At 38.0% G+C, this 19,892-nt stretch overlaps 1 pseudogene; it reads left to right on the forward strand.

The window, feature by feature from the left end:
- The first annotated feature begins 4,070 nt into the window (after positions 1-4,070).
- On the forward strand, positions 4,071-19,215 carry LOC148296595 (uncharacterized; annotated as a pseudogene).
- Positions 19,216-19,892: the final 677 nt, after the last annotated feature.

Genomic DNA, 19,892 nt, shown 5'->3' on the forward strand with positions numbered 1-19,892 from the left:
CTACAGAAAAATATTCATAGCCAACATGTACCGCATCACTCATGAGGCACAATTTCAGAGATGGCGATCTCAGTTTTTTACAGCTTTCCGTACTGGTGTGAATGTGAGCTTGGCTGAACTGTTATCTGAGGCTGCGAACAGTATGGACTCGGATGATCCAAATGCGAGGATAATCACATTCCACCCATTCTATTTCTCTTTGGGATTCAAGTTTCCCATATCTAGGTTTTTCAAGGAAGTGTTTCATGTCATGGGGTGCGCTCCATGTTAGTCTACCCCAAACGTTTATCGTGTTGTGATGTGCTTTGACAATTTGAGCCGCTTTTTCAAGTTGGGTCTCACCTTGCAAGAATTCTTCATTTTCTTCAAAGTGAGGCGCAATGAAAAGTTTGCTCAGCTCCACTCGTTCAGGGAAAGATTGTTTGATAACCTCAATTCAGGTGACCACGCATGGAGTGTGGATGTGTTTGCCACGGTATGTCTTGGTCTGCTGATCTGCTTTACTCACATATTCAAAGGTTTTTGTTGTATATGTGTTCATGTGACTGACTGCCATATGTCTTCTACGTGCAGTTGATATGATCACAAAAAGGATTGACACCTAGTCAGACATGGCTAAAGTCCGCCAGGCCTTAAATATTTCGCAAAGATTACGTGAATGGCGATGGCTATTGGGTGACTATAGACAAATGGAAGGCGGCTTGCCCCTAGTTGAGGATGTTGAAATGTGGAAATAGTATGGACCTGATCTAGATGATCAGCTCAATGCAAGAGCTGAGTCTTCGACTGATGTTTCTGGAAAGAAGAAGCATGTTCTCAAGGATTCCAAGAATGAAGCTGCAACCTCCCGTGCTAGAAATGTGTCTCCTCTAAAGAAAAAACAAAGACTTCCTTATGTTGTGATCAAGCCTTGTCCAAAAGAGACCTCACCTGCTGAAAGATTGTGGAAGGTAGTGATGATCTGCCCAGGAGGACCTTGAATGAATCTAGCATAGCTAGAGACTCCTGCATCACTAATCTACTCAAGACCAAATTTCTATTAATCGCATCTGCATGCGTTGGGTTGTTTGATCACTTATGTCAAGCTGCTAACTTTGGCGAATATATGAATTTTTCCTCCGAAGAGCAGAATGAAATCATTGACCTACTTCAAAAAGGTGTGATTTTTGTTTCGGAAGCTATTCGACACTTATCTACTGTTGCCCCCCTCTTCTGCTCAACTTGAAGAGTTAGGGAGGAAAAATTATGCATAGTATGCTGAAATTGTCTTCACAAAAGGTGAGCTTGTTAAACTGAACTCTGTGGCTTATCAACTTTCAATTAAGTAGAAGTGTCAAGAAGCCAAAAATTCAAAGACTTCTGAGTTGGAGAAGACAATCTCTAATCTGCAAAGTTCTCTTTCTTTGAAGGAGGGTGAGTTTACGTCCTCCACAAATGCCTTGGATAATTAGAAAGAAGCTTGTCTCCAACTTGAGTGTGAATTTAATGAATTATCTCAAGGCTATGACGACGTGTAGGATGAGTTTGATGCTTTCTAGAAGACCACTCAAGAATCCAAGGATGAAGCTGTTGTTTATGCTTACAAGTTGGGGTACTTGGATTGCAAGAAAATGGCTGCTCCTTTCAACTCTATCAATGATGATGAGCAAGATACTGTTGCAGACAAGGATGTAGCTGAGGAGAATGCAACTTATGAGAATGAAGCTGAAGAGGACGCCAATAAGGGGGAGTCCCCTGCTGAAGACCCGAAGTAGAACAAGACTCCTTTTCTGTAGCTTTCTAGCTTTATTTCGCTTAGGGGAAATTACATTTTTGGTCACTTGGGTTAGGGTTGAATTTAATTTTGGCCACCCACTATATTTGCATCTGTTAGCAAATCACGTCAAATATTCAATTGTGTCAATTTCATTAATTAAAAAATATTAAATAATAAATAAATAAAACATTTCTCTCATCCTTCTTTGTCTCTTCCCCTTCTCTCATCCTTCTCAATAGTCACCCATACCACCTCCCCCACCTCTTCACAGCCATCACTGCCCACCCCACCTCCTAATGAAGGAGTGTCTTCCGTAATCAAAATCATGACCGAGAATTTCAGAAGTATTCTGAGTCGACTATGTAATTTATGGTACTTGTTCCAATCATGCAATTAGTGGCCAATTAATTGAAAGCATTAAGAACGATAACAAGCACTCAACATGTATAGATAAATAAAATTAACAATATCAAAGAATTTTGAGTATTCATCTTATAATATAATAAAGGGCTAATGTCAAAAGACTCCTTGAAGGTTTGGGGTCATTCTCAATATGGGCCCCCGAGTTTCAATTTCATCAATTTACACTCAATGATTTTCAAATATGACCAATTTAAGCCTTCTGTTAAGTTAACTATTTCGTCAGACGTTAACTGATGACGTGTCCACTGTAGGACCCATCAATTTCTTAAAATTATTAATAAATCAATTATATAATATAATATAATAACATTAAAAAATCTTTGAAAAGAAAAAAAACACTTCCTCTCTTCATCCCTCCCTTTCTCTCCATCTCCCTTCTCCTCCCAACTCTCCTACCCCACCCCCCTCTCCCTCCGATGAATCCAATCACCCACACCTCATCTCCGAAGCCCAGCTCCACCATCTACTACTCCTTCGAGCTAGTCCAACTCGAAGGCCGAGGACAATGGCGTATCTCGCTCTTTGAAGAAAGATCTTCTTCAACGGTGGCTGTAGAGAGGAAGACGATGCGACAACCCCTCTGGCCCTGGAAGAATCACTGTCGTTGGCATCGGCTAAGAGGAGATCCCGATTGAAAATCGAAGGCAGATCCTTCTTGATTGCTAGCAGGTATGGCCTCTCTGATACCTAAAAAGCACGTACCCTCGATGCCCTCTATACCCTTTACGATACTTGGATGAAGGGTGGGCATGGCCTTCTTGCTATTCAACAAGGCCAAGTAGCTTTGAAATTAGAAATGGGAAGAATGCAAACCTTATCTCAGTTTGTAGGTTCTTTTCTTTGGTTGTGCTGCCAGATATATTTAAAATGTTACAAACTCTTTTCTTTTTCTCTTTTGATTTTAGCTTTTAATCTGCTACTATATATAATACTTCCATCTATCCCTCGCTTTTTGGTGTGTGTGTTTAGACTTAGCTATGCTAGAGATTATGATCGTAGCGACCTTACCTGCTCCACATATATAATTCAAGAAATGAAATGGCTTGAATTGTAAAGGAAACTTTATCTAATTTCCTAGAAAAGAATTAGATGGTATGAAAGTGAAGCATAATTTGGATGTTGCAAGAGTTCATAATTTGGATGTTGCAAGAATTTTCTTTTCATATTCATGTTTCAGATCATATGAAACCAAGTCAGATCCTTCTTCAAAGAGCGAGATACGCCGTCATCCTCGGCCTCTGAGTTTGGACAAGCTCGAAGGAGTAGTAGATGGTGGAGATGTGCTTTGGAGAGGAGGTGTAGGTGGTTGGATTCTTCGAAGGGGGAGGGGCGATGGGGTAGGAGAGCTGGGAGGAGAAGGGGGACGGAGAGAAAGGGAGGGACGAAGAGAGGAAGTTTTTTTTTAAATATATTTTTTAAAATGTTATTTTATTATATTATATAATTGATTTTTTTTAAGGAATTGGTGGGTCTTACAGTGGACACGTCATCAATTAACTTTCTAACCAAACGGTCAACTTAACATAAGGCTTAAATTGGTCAGATTTGAAAATCATTTGGTGTAAATTGATGAAATTGAAACTTGGGGGCCCATATTGAGAATGACCCCAAACATTCAGGGAGTCTTTTGACGTTAGCCCTATAATAAATTAACTAATTTCGTTTTACTAGTCTCATCGAATTTTTCAGTTTTTTTTAAGAGCAGCTGTGACAATGGTGTAGGATCAACTTGGAGAATTCGGTGCCTTCCATGTCTTCATCAACCATCATGTTTCTCAATAACAAGGAGCATCTTTTGTTGTTCACTACCAGAAATTGCCCCTTTTGCGATAGGTTTTTTGGGACAGAGCATGCGGCCCTCGCAATTGCTTTAGCTTTAGCGTGCGGAGTAATGACGCGAAGGTATTTGCAACACCCTTATAAGTAACGTCGGAGAAAAAGTCACAAATACGCATATAATTGATCTATGTGCGACCTGCTTGAAATAGGTGTCGTGGACCATATTCTGGCGACGAGTTTGGATATTTGATACGACACGCACAAACTGTCCCAAAAGTTTTCAATTAGTGTGCCTAGTTTTCAGATGAAAAACAAACCCACGTCTAGTCTCCCTCTCATCTCACCTTCTTCCTCCTAAATCCTAATTCAACTCCTCCCTCAGAGATCATGGAGGCCACCATCAATCTAATCTCTTGTAATTCTCTCTCTCTCTCTCTCTCTCTCTCTCTCTCTCTCTCTCTCTCTCTCTCTCTCTGTTTTGCTAATTGTCTGGTATGTTTGGAATTGATTTATACTTAATTGCTAATATTTATTTATTTTTTATTGCAGATTGACTGCTTTTCTTATAGAATTGTTGAAGCATGTTGTTGAAGCATTAATCGAGTTCACCAATTTCTTTAGACAACTTTGCTCAAAAGTGAACTTACCATCTGATTTGGATTTGCTTGTCCATCTAGCTAAGGAAGCATTGATTACTGGAGCCGTCCAATTTCGATGGATGTATCCTATTGAGAGGTATGTAAAAATGCAGCTGTACTTTTTAATTATTTTAATTAGATTTGAAATTAATTATTTTTCTTATAGGTATCTATTAACACTTTAAAGGGTACTTGATGGAAGAATGCATGAATTTTTGTGCATTGTACTTAAATGAAGTGGAATCGAAACTTAATGATGGTGGTGGTGACTTTGGTCGTCCTATAACTAAAGGAGTTAAAATATGTCTTGATGATGTTACATGGACACAAGCACACAGGTATGTGCTAGTCAACACAGATGACGTCACACCATTTCAGAAGTAAGTCAAAGTATAATTATTTTTCTTATCTTGAATTCTTCTTAATTCACTTTTTAAATAATAACTTTCATATACACAGCCAGTACCTTGAAATACTTGCGCGGGAAATGTCTCGAAGAACAAATCATTATATTAGAAAAGTCCACAATGAGACCTTTCACATACGGTTTAAAACTTATGTAAGTATTTTAAATTATTAAATTTGTATAGTTAATATATAGATATATTAAATCAAAGTTGTTTCCCATTTGACTTCTTATAATGATATTATATAGGTTCAGACAAATGCAAACCACCAATGTTGTATTCTCTGAAGAAATATTTATCAATTTGGCTAATGGTCCAGACCAATTTGCATGAAGATTCAAACGATATGTAATCAATGGCTCCAAATTTCGTACGAAAGAAAGTGAAAAAAAATAGAACCACTCAAAATTATGGGGTTGTTTTGAAAGTAGACACTATGAGTTATGCAAGTGCTAGGGCCAATAATCCTCGCTTAGGTGATGTCATCTTTTATGGTGTGTTGATAGATGTGGTTGAGATCTGATATACCAATGCCATGAAATTTGTTTTGTTCAAGTGTCATTGGGTTAATGGTCTTGGTGGAGTGAAAGAAGATGAGTTTAAATTCATGTTAGTGAATTTTAATCATTTGTTATACAGAGATAATGCAATAGGGGATGAGCCTTTCATCTTCGCACAACAGGCAAAGCAAGTTTGTTATGTACAAGACCCAGTGGATCCAGATTGGCATGTTGTTCTTAATATGACTGTTAGATATCTATTTGATATGTATTCAAAAGACTCTTATCACAGTCCGGCAATGGTGCCTCAAGTTAAGTTATATGCACCCCAGCAATTGGACGAAACTGACAGGACCCGCCCCGAATTCCTCGAAATTCGAGACGAATCCTGTGGAAATTCCGACATCACACCGATGCCGAATTCCGACATCACACCGATGCCGGGCCCACCTGCCGAAATTTCGGCAGAGTCTCCCCTGAAAATTAGACTTTCCCTAATATTTCAACCTAAAAACAAAACACAGTTTAAAACCCAACTGGCAGCATGCACAAGTTATCAACATGTAAAATACAAAATAGGCCTCTGGCCTTCAAATGGTTCGAAACAAAACCAGCAAAGTTCTTAAGTCGAAAACTACATAAACAATGCAATTGAATATTTCAAACAACTTTATGAATACCACCGAAAACATCAAACAGGATTCAAATTCAATAACCACATCAGAATCCAATCACATACACAGAATCGATCAAACCTTTTAAACACAATAATATTTCGCGGCTGCACCTAGGTGAGACCCCAAGCTGCCTACGTACCCTTGGACAAGGGATCAAACCACACGTAGTTCTCATCATCAACGGCCACAACTCCGATAATATATCATTATTTAAAGTAGAACCAACAATACATTTCAGATTTATCACCATTCAAATTCCGACAAAACACAATGAACACATTAACAATTTCTTCCCTTTATATCAATTCTTTCCACGCAACCATACCCTATCCAAGGCGTATGTTGCCGAACAACACTTCCCAATCCAAGGCTTAAACATTCATACATGTACAAACTCACAAATCTCAAACCATAATCAAAACCACATATACATATATGTAATATAATAACACCCACCTCTCACCATCATCATGTACCAGAGGAAACAATCCAACAAGGGATTGTTGACTAGCTCACAAGTATCCGGCCTCAAATGCCCATGTGGCTAGGGACGAGCCGTCCAATTGGGGGACTAAACTCAACCAGCCCGTACGGACGAAGAATCAAGACCCGTACGTCTGAAACAGTCATACGCGTGCAGACTACCCAATCAAGTGTTAGAAATGTGCCCTAAGAGCCAATACATTTGATGTAATCTCCTTAGAATACATTTCGTATATGATATATAAAGGGCAAACTTATTTGTTATCTTTTACATTGTGTAAAGAAACAAATGTCCCGGGTATGTGAATACTTAAGCACATAGTTTCTTGATTACCTTAAGGAACATGGCATCTTATCACGATTGACTCCACCAGGAATTCCACAACGTAATGGAGTTTCTAAAATGAGTTTCATGAGCTGTACTGATTTACCTATATCCTTTTAAGGATATGCACTTGAAACTGCAATTCATTTGCTAAATAGAGTGCCTTCCAAAATCCGTTCCCCAAACTCCATTTGAAATGTGATTTGGGAAGAAACCAAGTCTTGATTAGATTAAGATTTGGGGTTGTCCAGCATATGTCAAAAGGCAAGATGCGGATAACTAAATGCAGTCCCAGATCCACAACCTGTTGTAACACAGACTCCACGTAGTTCAAGTAGGGTTAGGAGAATGCCTAAAAGGTATTATAGTTTCCTTCATGACAACAAAGGAAAGTTGAATCTCCTAAGTGATTGTAAGGATATCGAAGACCCTTCGAACTACAATGAGGCAATGTCAGACATTGACTCATAGAAATGGCTTGGAGCCATGAAATCCGAAATGGATTCTATGTATACCAACTAAGTCTGGACTCTAGTGATCCTCCTCCTGGTATTGTACCAATAGGGAATAAATGGATCTTTAAGAGGAAGATAGGCTCAGATGGAATAGTAGAAACCTACAAGCAAGGCTAGTAGCAAAGTTCTACAAGCAAAGAGAAATGATTGACTATGAAGAAACCTTCTCTCTTGTCACTATGACAAAGTCTATTCGGATTTTTCTTGCAATAGATGCATACAATGATTATGAGATTTATCAAAATGAATGTGAAGACGGCTTTTCTGAATGGCCACCTTCAGGAAGAACTATATATAGATCGACCTGAAGGCTTCATTTCTAAAGTTGATAAGAATAAGGTATGCAAGCTACATAGATCCATTTATGGGTTGATGCAAGGTTCTTGGAGTTGTAACATCCTATTTGATGAAGTTGTCAAAACATTTGACTTCATACAAAAACATGGATGACTAATGAGTGTACAAAAGGTCAGTGGGAGTTTGGTAGCATTCCTAGTGATGTATGTAGATGACATACTACTTATCGGAAACGATATAGGAATGATATCTTCAGTGAAGCTGTGACTCATTAAAATCATTCTTAATGAAAGATTTTAAAGAAGCATCTTACATACTTGAGATAAAGATTTATCCTGATAGATCTAAGAGAATAATTGGATTATCTCAATCCTTGTATGTTGATAAGATGCTAAGGAGATTTCATATGGAACAGTCTAAGAAAAGTTTACTTCCAGTATGACATGGACTTCACTTTTCTAAGAGCATGTGTCCAAAAACTCATTATGAGATACAGTAGATGAGTAAAAATCTCTTATGCATATGCAATTGGGATTCTCATATATGTCATAGCATGTACGAGACATGATATCGGTTATACGAGTATAACTAGAAGATATAAATCAAGCCCATGATTGGATCAATTGGGAGCAGTCAAGTATGTTCTTAAATACTTAAGAAGGACTAAGGACATGTTCCTCATCTGAGAGAAACATCAGAGTAGCAAGTGGAAGCATTTACTGATTTGGATAATATATCTATTATCAATTATTGCAAATCCACCTAAGGGTACGTCTTCATTTTGAATGAACACGTAGTTGTTGGAGAACAACTAAAGTTGATTACATTGTCGCTTTAGAAGCTACAATAAAATCTGTTTGGATAAAAAGGTTCATTACCGAACTAAATGAGGTTCTAACCATAATGTCACAAGTACCATTACTGTGTGATGACAATGGGGCGATAGCTCAAGCCGAGGAACCTAGGTCTCATCAAAGATCCAAACACATAGAAAAATGTTACCACTAGATGGGGCATCTGCAAACAACGTAACAGATCCACGCACTAAGCCTATGTCACAGTCACAACTGGATAGACATACAGAGATAATGGGTATGAGATACATGGCTATGTGGCTCTAGTGCAAGTGGGAGATTGTTAGAAATGTGCCCTAAGAGCCAATACATTTGATGTAATCTCCTTAGAATACATTTCGTATATGATATATAAAGGGCAAACTTATTTGTTATCTTTTACATTGTGTAAAGAAACAAATGTCCCGGGTATGCTAAATAAGAGATAAAGTAATCTAAAGAAGATTAGATTCGGGAGACCTTTAATCTCTAACTGTAGCATCCCAAAATGTTCATAATCATAGGTTATCAAATGGGCATTGATAAACCGTCAAGATTAGCACATATTATGTATGCTCAATTGGGAGGATGGTTAGTCTCAAACCATTTGTGTAGTTGACACTAATACAAGTATGTGGGTGCTCATTAGTGAATGAGTACACTGAACGCGATCAACCGTAGTTCTCATATGGAGTATTTATCTATATGTCAAATGAGAACTCATAGTTGCAATAATGCAAATTAGTCCTTAGACCTGGGGCATCATGGTTGTCCTGTGATGCGTTATTGATCTTTGATAGCTCTTAAAGGCAAGCCGTAAAAGATTTGTCTTAAGTGTTGTTGGGATCTCTTAATTCATCATAGGGGCATGTGAATGTACAATAAGGAATCTCTACTTTCGATAAAGAAGGAGAATGTTTCAAGATGTGATTCAGTAAATCTTTGGCCAAAGTATTTTGAGCTTGATTTAGAAAGTTGTTCTTAATCATGTTCTTTTGAATCACATGAGGTTATAAATCATATTAGGGGTTTGACATAAACAATCCGTACCCTAATAATATGATTTGAAACATTGTATAAGAGAAGGATCGTATTGCATTGCAATTCCAACTGAATAGGTTCTTCATCTATTCTGGTTAGCTTGGGTAGCCTTGATATATTGCTAGATGTCACTCTTGGCTTGTGGAAGTCCTAGGATTGATTGTGATCGATCCAAATAAAGGAAGAATTAAAAAGGGGTTTTAATTCCAGTTGGTTAGAAAGAGTTCTAATATTTTCCCACTGCCTTGCTAATTAGAACCTAATGGATCGCACACCTTAAATGGTTAACTTTGAGTAATACAAATGAGAATGAGGAAATCAATTTGATTGATTTGATGTGGATGATTTACTACGTGTAAAAACGTATTTGGGCCTCGATAATAGTTAGAGGGAAGTCCAAATGGTTGGGTATCAAGCCCAAGGGCTTAAGACACCTATAAATTATGGTTTAAGTATCATAAGGCCCAATTTTGGAAGCCCAATGGGATTTGGCCGAAAATGGTTAAGTGAATGTGTATGGGAATTGTTTCCAAAAGCTCATTAACACAAAAACACAATCCAACATCAACCAAATAGGTTTTGGGAGATCAAAGAGAGAAAAAGGAGAGTTTTCAAGAGTGAAATACTTTCATTTTTCAAAGTGGTTTAGATTGAAACCAATCTTGAGAATCTTGCACTAGCATCCAAGTATTCTCAATATACTTCTTCTCATCTCAAGGTTCCATTGGTGTGGAGACTTAGAGGCCATATACTTTTGTGGCTCACATGGAGGAGAAAGATTAAGGAGCAAAGATCAAAGAGGAGATCAACAAAGAGGAAATCATCAAGAGAAGACCAAACACAAATTGGTTCATATAATTGCTTCAAGGGTAATTAGATCTTATCCTTTCTCTTGAATTTTCATTTATGAAAAACATATCAATGTTCATGGCTTAAGATACTTGGAAGAAGTTTTGTTTTGAATTTAAACAACCACCTTAGACTTCCGCTGCGATTAATTTGATTAAATGCATGTTTAATATTCAAATGAACTTTGGAAAAATGTTTTGAAATTCCTACATCAAGGGTCTACAGCAACATCCCGTCAAGGATGCCCCGGGTTCCGTCATATCCAGACCATATCCATAATTTCCATATATCAATGTCCCATGGGAGGTACATATGATGATGCACATCATGTACTGGGGGAAACAATCCAATAGGGGATTGTTTACTAGCTCACAAGTATCCGGCCTCAAACGCCCATGTGGCTAGGGATGATGTCACGCCCCGATTCGAAAATAGGGACTATCTCCAAATTAAGGCATGAATCATATCATAGTTATATAAAAAAAACAAACTTCGATAACTATGATATTATAGAAATAGAGCCAATAATATTACAAACTTATTTAATAATTACAAACTCAGAGTCACAGTAGCTCAAGGTTAGTTACACACTCTAGAGTAATATTCCAACAATTTATTCCTTAATAATTTTACAAACAGCATCTAACAACACTGATCTAGTCCTCTGGTGGAACTTCTCCTTCCTCGGGATTTGCATTGAAACTTGCAACATCTATTAGGGTGTGAGCATTTTAATACCCAGTAGAGTACTGTAACATCCCCCCCCCCCCCCCCCCCCCCCCCCGCCCCCCCTTCCCCCTTCCCCCCTCTTCAAAGCCAGCTATCACCGCTAACCAAAGTGGCATGCATTACACAATTACAAAATAAATAAGTTATGCATATGCGATGATGTCATGAACTCACTCCCTTCTAGACCCACTAATTCATACTTTAGGGCATCAAGCCTGCATGTCCCATACCATGCATTTTACTACTGTGGCTCCGAATACCCTAAAATACAAATTAGTGCCCATCCATCCCTTACCCCAAGTTCATTTTGTTTACGCATTTCTCAACTTTCACTTTTCGTTAGAGGCCCTGCTCCCATCACCTTAATATATTCAAGCTCTGCTCCCGTCACCCGAATATATTCCACATTTTTTTCTTGATATATCTAAAGCCTTCTCCCACCCTTTAGATATACCTTAAACTACGCACAGACCCAACACAACTGTATTTATGATCCATATGTAATGCAGCTCAAACGTTTGCAGAATGATAACAATTCAAATAAAAATAATAATATTTCAAATTTATTCACATGAATAGTAATATTCATCAAACATCATATAATATTCGATAAACATTCTTAAAACAACATTAGCATTCACCTAACGATACACACCAAGCACAACAACAAGATATTCATATTTAATCTTATATATAAACACCAAGATTAACAGTGATATAGTATAATCATTGGGGAAAAAGTTAGAGACCCTACCTCGTGTCCACGAAGCTAAAAGGACGAAATTACCCTTCGAAGGTGGTCGGGTTCTCTCCCGTTCCTAGATTTGGAAAATAAATAAATAACATCAATAAAGTTAGAAAAATCTAATTTTTATAAAAATATTTTTCTCTCTTAACATAGAGAGTGCACCCCACTCTCCAAGCTAAACCCCTCAAAAAGTCCCGAAACCTATACCGTCGGACTCGGATCGAGAAATCGAGTCGAATGGACTAAAAATATGGCGTCGGAGGCTGCCGGAACAGCTGCCACGCGCCGCCACTTTCCGGAGCCGCGAGTGGGCTTGTTTTGGTTACTGTTCATCATCTTCAAAAAATTCTGCAACTTCCCCTGTTTTTCCAGTTTTAATTCCAGATTTTTGTGAGGCCTTTTAACCAACCAAACATCAACGAAAATGGGAAAACTTATAATGGTTTTGAAGCTTAGTATATGTAGTTTCTAACCCAACAAACCACACTAAAAACTGATCTAAAACGAAGGAGAAAACCAGCTCCAAAATTAGGCTTGTGACTGATTTTTCTGCAGAAAACAGACTTTTTTCCAAACTTTGCACAAGTGTTCAACCTATCAAAACTCAACCAAATTTGACGAAACTAATTGGTTTTCGTTCCTTGCCATGTCTAGTTTAAAATCCAACAAATTACTTCCTCAAAAACTCAAAATATTGGGAGAAACAGAGATCCAAAGTGAGGCTCGTGGCCTGAAAATTTCCAGAAAATGACATTTTCCAGATTTTTGTTCAAAGTTGTTTTCACGCATTCTAACACCCCAAGTGGTTCCTAAGGCTTCTAAAACTCTTCTAAACTTCATACCTATCAATTGAACTCATCAAAACTCAAAATGAAACCAAAATCAACAACACCCATAGTTGAAAAAAAATGCTCTATACACCCAATCCGAAAATAGAGGTTCAACCTCTTCCAATTCAATCTTCCTAACATTCAAATGACTCAAATTATTCTTTAAGAGATTAAAATCACACAACCACAAGGTCAAAACCAGAAATTTCGAAATCAACTCACCTTAGAAACTCTCTTCTTCTCTTCCTCCTATCTTCTCCTTTCTTCCTCACCCCAACTTCCATTTCTTTCATCCCAAAAATTTATCTTAGTTTAAGCAATTAATTTTCTTAGCTTAGACTAGGTGACTCACCTATCCTAGGTTTACAACTCATCCAATTGAGATTAAACCAGATTTTTGTGAAGGGATTGTATGAGGGAAGAGGGAAGGAATGAAGGAGGGAAGAATGCTTGGCTTACACGTTGCCTCCATTCTTTTTTTTCTTTTCTTTTTTTAAATTAATTTATTTATTTATAATATAAAATTAAATTTATTTATAACTCATAATTAAGTTAACCACATATATTTTATTAATATATATATATATATATATATATATATATATATATATATATATATTTCCTAGATGTTACAGATGAGCCATCCAACTGGGGGACTAACTCTAACCCAGCATATACGGACGAAGAATCAAGACCCGTACGCCTGGAACTGCCCTACGCGCGCAGACTACCCAATCAAGGGTCTACAGCAACATCCCGTCAAGGATGCCCTGGGTTCCGTCATATCCAAACCATATCCAATCCATATCCATTTCCATGTATCCCAGTGTCCATATCCACCGTTTCCAAATATCCATTTTCACTTTTTCCAAGTGTCATCATCCAAGAGGAGGTACATATGATGGTGGAGTTCGTAGTCCCTTATATAAATATTATATAAAATAATACTCCCTTCCTTAATTCAATTTTCCCACAATACCTATTCATAGTATAGACAATAAACTCTCAAGCATATTCTATATCCAGTGAGGTACCTAAGGTAGTGCTAATAGCACTCAAACTGACATTCTAACTCAAATCTTCCTAGCATCTCACATCAACAACCCAAATACCCCACACATAATCAACATAGATAGCATTTCTTCAAATATTATATATATGACTCAAGAAACATGAATATGTCAAACCCACATATATCACAAATACTTTACAAAAATAACGAATTCAACTATTAAATATAAAAAGAATTTAAATAAACTATTAAATTCAAAAGCATAAGATTTCGATCACATAACCATAAAAATAATCTCATAGACCCACATAATCAACATAAATCAAATGATGGTCAAGACTCATCCAAAAAGGTCATTGTAGTACTCCTCGAAGAGTGGAACTACCTCGGAAGACTTACGGTCAACCGAGGGTCAAAATGCCCAAACTTGGTCAACTGGGACCGCGGGGCCCACGACCTCCATTTTACGATCCGAAAGTTCCTATGGGTTCCACAAGGTCTAGGGAATACGTCCTACAAGTTTGGTCCGAAACGGACGGTCGGATCGCTCCCGATCGCACGATTAGACGGTTATCGTGACACGTTAAACTTTAAGTCATTGAATCAGAACATCCGAGGCTCCGATTCACGATCCGCGAATTCCTACACGATCCTAGGAATACAAGGAACAACATATGTGAATTTGGAAGTGATCCAACGGTTCTAACATATCAAACCCGGATAACACACGATATGTAAAATCCATTCGGGGTTCAAACGTTATCCGAATTGTGATCGGCAAATTCCTACGCGCTCGTGACAACTAGGAGATCGCATTGGGACATAATACCCTCAGCTACAGTGCCCACGTGCCGCCACACGCGCTGGCAGCGCGTGGGTGTCCCAAGCGATATCGCTTCGCCGGAAAATCTCAGAATCACGGCTCAAGACTCCTACCCTAGGTAATACCCCTAATTTGGAGCCACTTTTGTTCTTGGACCTACCCCGAAAAAAGAGCGGAAGTGGCCGAAATCGGAGGCCGAAAGCCAACAGATTTTCAATCGCTTAAACGACTACCTAAACGCAGAAATTTCCCAAAAATAACTCAACCAGCAGCAAGATCAGCTCGAGAGGTTCAAGATCCATACCTGGATCGCAAGATTTGGTGGCCAGAGGCGTCCGAACGAGCTCAAGAAAGTTTACAAAAAATCTGTCCAAAAACAGCTCGAATTTCAGCAATTTCCGACTAGCACCAGCGGTTCCAGCGGCTGAGACTGGTTGGGATGGGGAGATGGAGGCGGGCCAGTTCTTTTGAATCCGGCCCCGTGGCCAGAGGCGACTTGTGGCGACGGCGGTGGCTCTTGGAAGCCACCGGCTGTTTCCAAAAATAAAGGGGGGGAGGGGCTGCTGTCGTGAAAACCAGAGAGGGAGAGAGAGAAATTCTGGTTTTAAAAACCAGTTTGCCAAAATTACAATTTTTGCCCCTACTTGAATTTTGCTCGTATCTCTCTCGTTATAACTCGGATCTGAGCCCATTACGTGTCTACGGACTCGTTTCGACGTGCTCTACGCAACGGTATAACCGGAAGTCCCAAATTCCTTCCCGAACTTAAAATGACCTTTTTGCCCCTTTGAAAATTACGTAAATATTTATTATCTTCAAAACCCTTAATTAGTGCAAATCCTTTTATTTTTATTATTTTATTTCAATTTATTTTCTCATTCAAATTTATTTCCTCTTAAATTAATTATTTTATTTCCTTTTTCGGACCGGGATGTTACAGAAACTGTTAGAGATCTATTTGATATGTATTCAAAAGACTCTTATCATAGTCCGGCGATGGTGCCTCAAGTTAATTTGTATGCACCCCAGCAATTGGATGAAACTATTTATTTGAATGATGAAGATGTTGGTTGGGTGAGGGAAGGAGTAGATGGAACGACAGTAGACACGAATGTTTGTCTGCCGCGCAAATCTCACGGCCTGGAGTTCCGGGCCGAGGGGATATGCGTTGACACGCGGCTTCCTGCTTTTGGGTGCGGTGCGGTGCGGTTGTGCGCGGGCGTGCCAGCACGGTCTACCGTGCGTCGAGATGTTGATGAGTGTGGGATGGATAAGTGGTGCGCCTGTTTGAACTCGTCTTCTAATCAAACGATTGTAGCCGAGAGAGGAACTAGTCTCGGCTGTTAGGTTCACGGCCTGAACTACAAGGCCGTTGAGTGATGGTGTTGGTGGTGGGTTTTGGGCGGTGCTCCGGCGCGTTGCTCAGGGAGCGACGGTCGTATGATATATGGGGTGAGTGAACGAACAACAGGGATGGTGCTCCGGTGCCTTGAAAATCAAGGGTCGTATGATATATTGATGAATGAATTTTCCTTACAGTCTAACACTACTCCTAGGAAAGCAAGTAAAGATATTGAAAGTGCATTACAGGAAAAAATAAGTTGCTCTGTGGGAGGCTTTGGTTTGGTGTTTGAACCTTTTGAATGTAGCTTGAGCCTTGTATTTATAGGAAGAGTTCCTGGAGGAGTAATTGAGGCTGAAAATCTGCATGGTGGAGCCTGATTAGAGCAAGTGGGTTGTCCAATCGACATTTGGGATCGTGAAGCATGGTGTTGTGACCCCATAAATCCCAGTGAATCTCGGCCGCCGCTCTTGATCGTGGGTTTTGCGCTTCTGGCCGTGGAGACGCATTTATGGCCTTGATAGCTAGTGACCTAATATCTCAAGCTGTCAGAATTCTTGTGAGAATGTCTACGTCTAATCACTTTGATCCTCATCACCAAATCCTGACTTCAATCACTTCCCACCTTCCCTCGTGCATTAAATGCTTATTCGTGGTCAGTGGGTTTGCTGCAATAAACAGAGGCACTACTTCATTAAATGAAGCCTGGGACACTGTTGTCACGTGATGATTCGCCTTTAATGCCTTTGGCCGTGATTTTGCTCGGCCTCGGCCTCGGCCTGCACTCGAGGCCGAGATGATCAGCCTTAGCATTTTTCTTTTGTCTTCAGGAAGGCAAAGCACCCTGTTGAAACGCTGTGTTTCAGTTTTACGAGCAAGTGTCAGGGCCGAGAAAAGGGGCTCCTTCGGCCAGCTCATGGGCGTGATTTATTAGGCACAAACAATGTTCAGATGGAAGAAGCTAAGATGGAAGAATGTGACTGAGAATGCTTATCAATGCCTTTCTTCAAATAGTTTATTGACATTGTTTATTACTGAATTTTTGTAATTATTATAATACATTATTCATCAATAATTCTAGTAGTTACTCTTCTTTATAATGCTAGGTTGTGTATATGTATAAATGTATATATTTAAGATGTAAGAATAGCAAACTACATATGGAGTATGCTAGCTCTTACAGGTAATTGGTTTTTTTTTTTTTTTTTGTCTGAACAGGTAATTGGTTCTACATGTCAATTCTTTTAAGAGGAATCATTATATATATATATATATATATATATATATATATATATATTCTTATTGCAACAGATTATGGCCCCCGAGTAAGAGAACAATCAATGGAGGAATTGATGCTTGCATCTCCTGTGAGAGCTAAAAAGAGTAGGTCACAAGCACGATCATCTCAGCTACATGGATCAATTTCGAGTCAGCCTCAACTTATTGCATCTAGGTGGCCTCAACCTACCACATTGAATCAATCTCAATGACAAGCACCATCTGTGTCGGTTCAATCTCAACAACAAGCATCAACTGTGAGACTGACACCGTCTCAATTAAAGACACAACAATGTCACCCCAATTTGTCTACTCCTAATCATGAGGACGAGCCTTTGATAACGCCATCAGATGAAACAGGTTATTAGGGCCAAACAACCATTGTGTTTTGCTTTATTTGGTGATTTATTTCATCATTAAAATCATATTGTATGTTTTACTCTATGTGAAATTGAGCCTACCATTAATGGTCGGGGTGCTTCTTGTTCTATTGCTGAGTGGGGGACTGGAACAAAATTGCATATTGATTTTGATACTAAATGAAAATGGAAGCCAATAAAAGAAAATGCACAAAAGTTTAGTACACAACTGGGAGTTATAGCACGAAATGCCCGAAAGGTCCCTCTAACAAAAGTTTCATGGAGTGGTATGCCTGATCATATATTAGGTGACATTTGGAAAGATGTGCAGGTAAACAACCATTTTCAAACATGCTAGTATTATTTTTTTTGGTGAAATGCTAGTATTTTTTTAAAAAAAAATTTAATGGTTACTATCTATTAATTGTAGGATAACACGGATGTCCCTGATGCATATAGACCCCATTGCTTAAAGGTAGTTGGTAACAGATGGAGAGATTGGAAATGTCGGCTTAAGAAAGAATGGTATGACAAATATGAGACCAATGAAGAGCGTTTAGGCATCACTCCTCCTCAAATCCCTACAGACCAATGGAAGATCCTTGTAAAGTATTGGGGTTAGGTACATAGACATAAGATAAAATTATCGATTTTATAGTAGTAATGTATGTTGACCGAATTAATCATATTGTAGGAATGTTCTGAAGCAAATAAGGCTAATCATGCATTAGGAAGTGCCCCTCATAGGACCGGTCGTACTTCTTTTGCTCAAGTGAAAAATAAGGTAAGAGTACTAACCTAACTTTTTTTTTAGCATGCAGTGGTTCTAGATTTTAAATTCATTATCCATTCATTTGTGAGTATAGTCTGGTTATCTAGGAAAAAATCTATGGCCAAACTTGACAGCATTAGAATTTTTTTATTGCTAACATGGTTAAATTTCCTTTTGTTATTAAGATGGAAGAGAAATGAGAGAAAACAGATCGGTTGAGCTGTTTATGCAGACACGAAAAAAGAGAAAAAAGAACGACGATGAGGAAGTTTTTGACTATGAGAGTGCAAATATTATTGTAAGTATGATGTAGTTTTTTTTCTTCTAAAAGTATATGTGGAATATTGACCCAAAAAAGAAAAAGAAAAAAACGAATATGTGGGGTTGTGCATATGTTGTATCTTTTGACTAAGTTCAATATTGCATTATAGTTTTATAGAATCAATTCAATCAGTACTTGGAAGAAAGGGAGGAACATGAACAAGACGAGGATTATAGAGAGAAGGTGTTTACTAAAGTTATGGGACCTGATGGACATGGATGTGTTCGTATGTATGGGACAAGTATTACTCCATCTCAAGTATTTGGTCGAAGTTCAAGAGTTTCTGACATTAATGAGAATAGCATACAAGAGGAGCTAGAGAGACAATACCAATCCCAAATAGATGATCTTAAGTCTCATTATGAATTTAAACTTGGAGATCTCTAATCCAAGTATGAGGATCTGAGTTCGCAAATCCATCTCATGAAAGCTTATGTTGGTTTCCAAGTTAACACAACTGAAAGCGGAAGTGGATAGGTATAATATGTTTTAGTGTAACTTTGATCTCTTTATTATAAAGAATAAATTACAGTGAAGAGTTAATTAATATTGATTTCCAACTAACTTTTTGTGTATATATAAATTGGTGAGTTACAAATTCCAGATGCATCAAGCCTGCACCAACGAAGACTTAGTGTGAGTAGTGAACAACAACATCAATTTGACCCAGAAGCATAAAAGCATGAAGCAATTGTTTTCATCAAAGGTATGTTCACAAATATTTACTCAAGAAAAATTATAATATTTTTATTTATAATTTATTAATGGTTTTTAAATTTCTTTTTTCAGGTTTGGGTGAAAGATCAAAGACAATCATAATTCTCTTAGTATAATCTTGTGAACTTTATTTGGGCATTTGAAACCAAAAATATGTTTATTCACTTTAGAGACAATTTTGTTCGTCTTTTGACTTTAAATTATTCTTTCCGCGATTGTTACTTATGTTTAGTTAATATATCAAATGTAACAATGATACATGAATGGTTTTTTTATTATATTAATGTTAGTAATTACTAAAAATACTTGAATATATCATAATACACTATGTTGTTTTAGTTTTGGTGAGTGTATTACTCTTATTGTGAATATTAAAAATAAATTACGTAAATTTTGTTTTTATTGGATATGTATTTGTATTTACGACATTCAATGGT

The sequence above is a fragment of the Prunus avium genome, chromosome 2 (genome assembly GCF_965620075.1).
Source record: "Prunus avium chromosome 2, drPruAviu1.hap1.1, whole genome shotgun sequence".
NCBI classification, from domain to species: Eukaryota; Viridiplantae; Streptophyta; class Magnoliopsida; order Rosales; family Rosaceae; genus Prunus; species Prunus avium.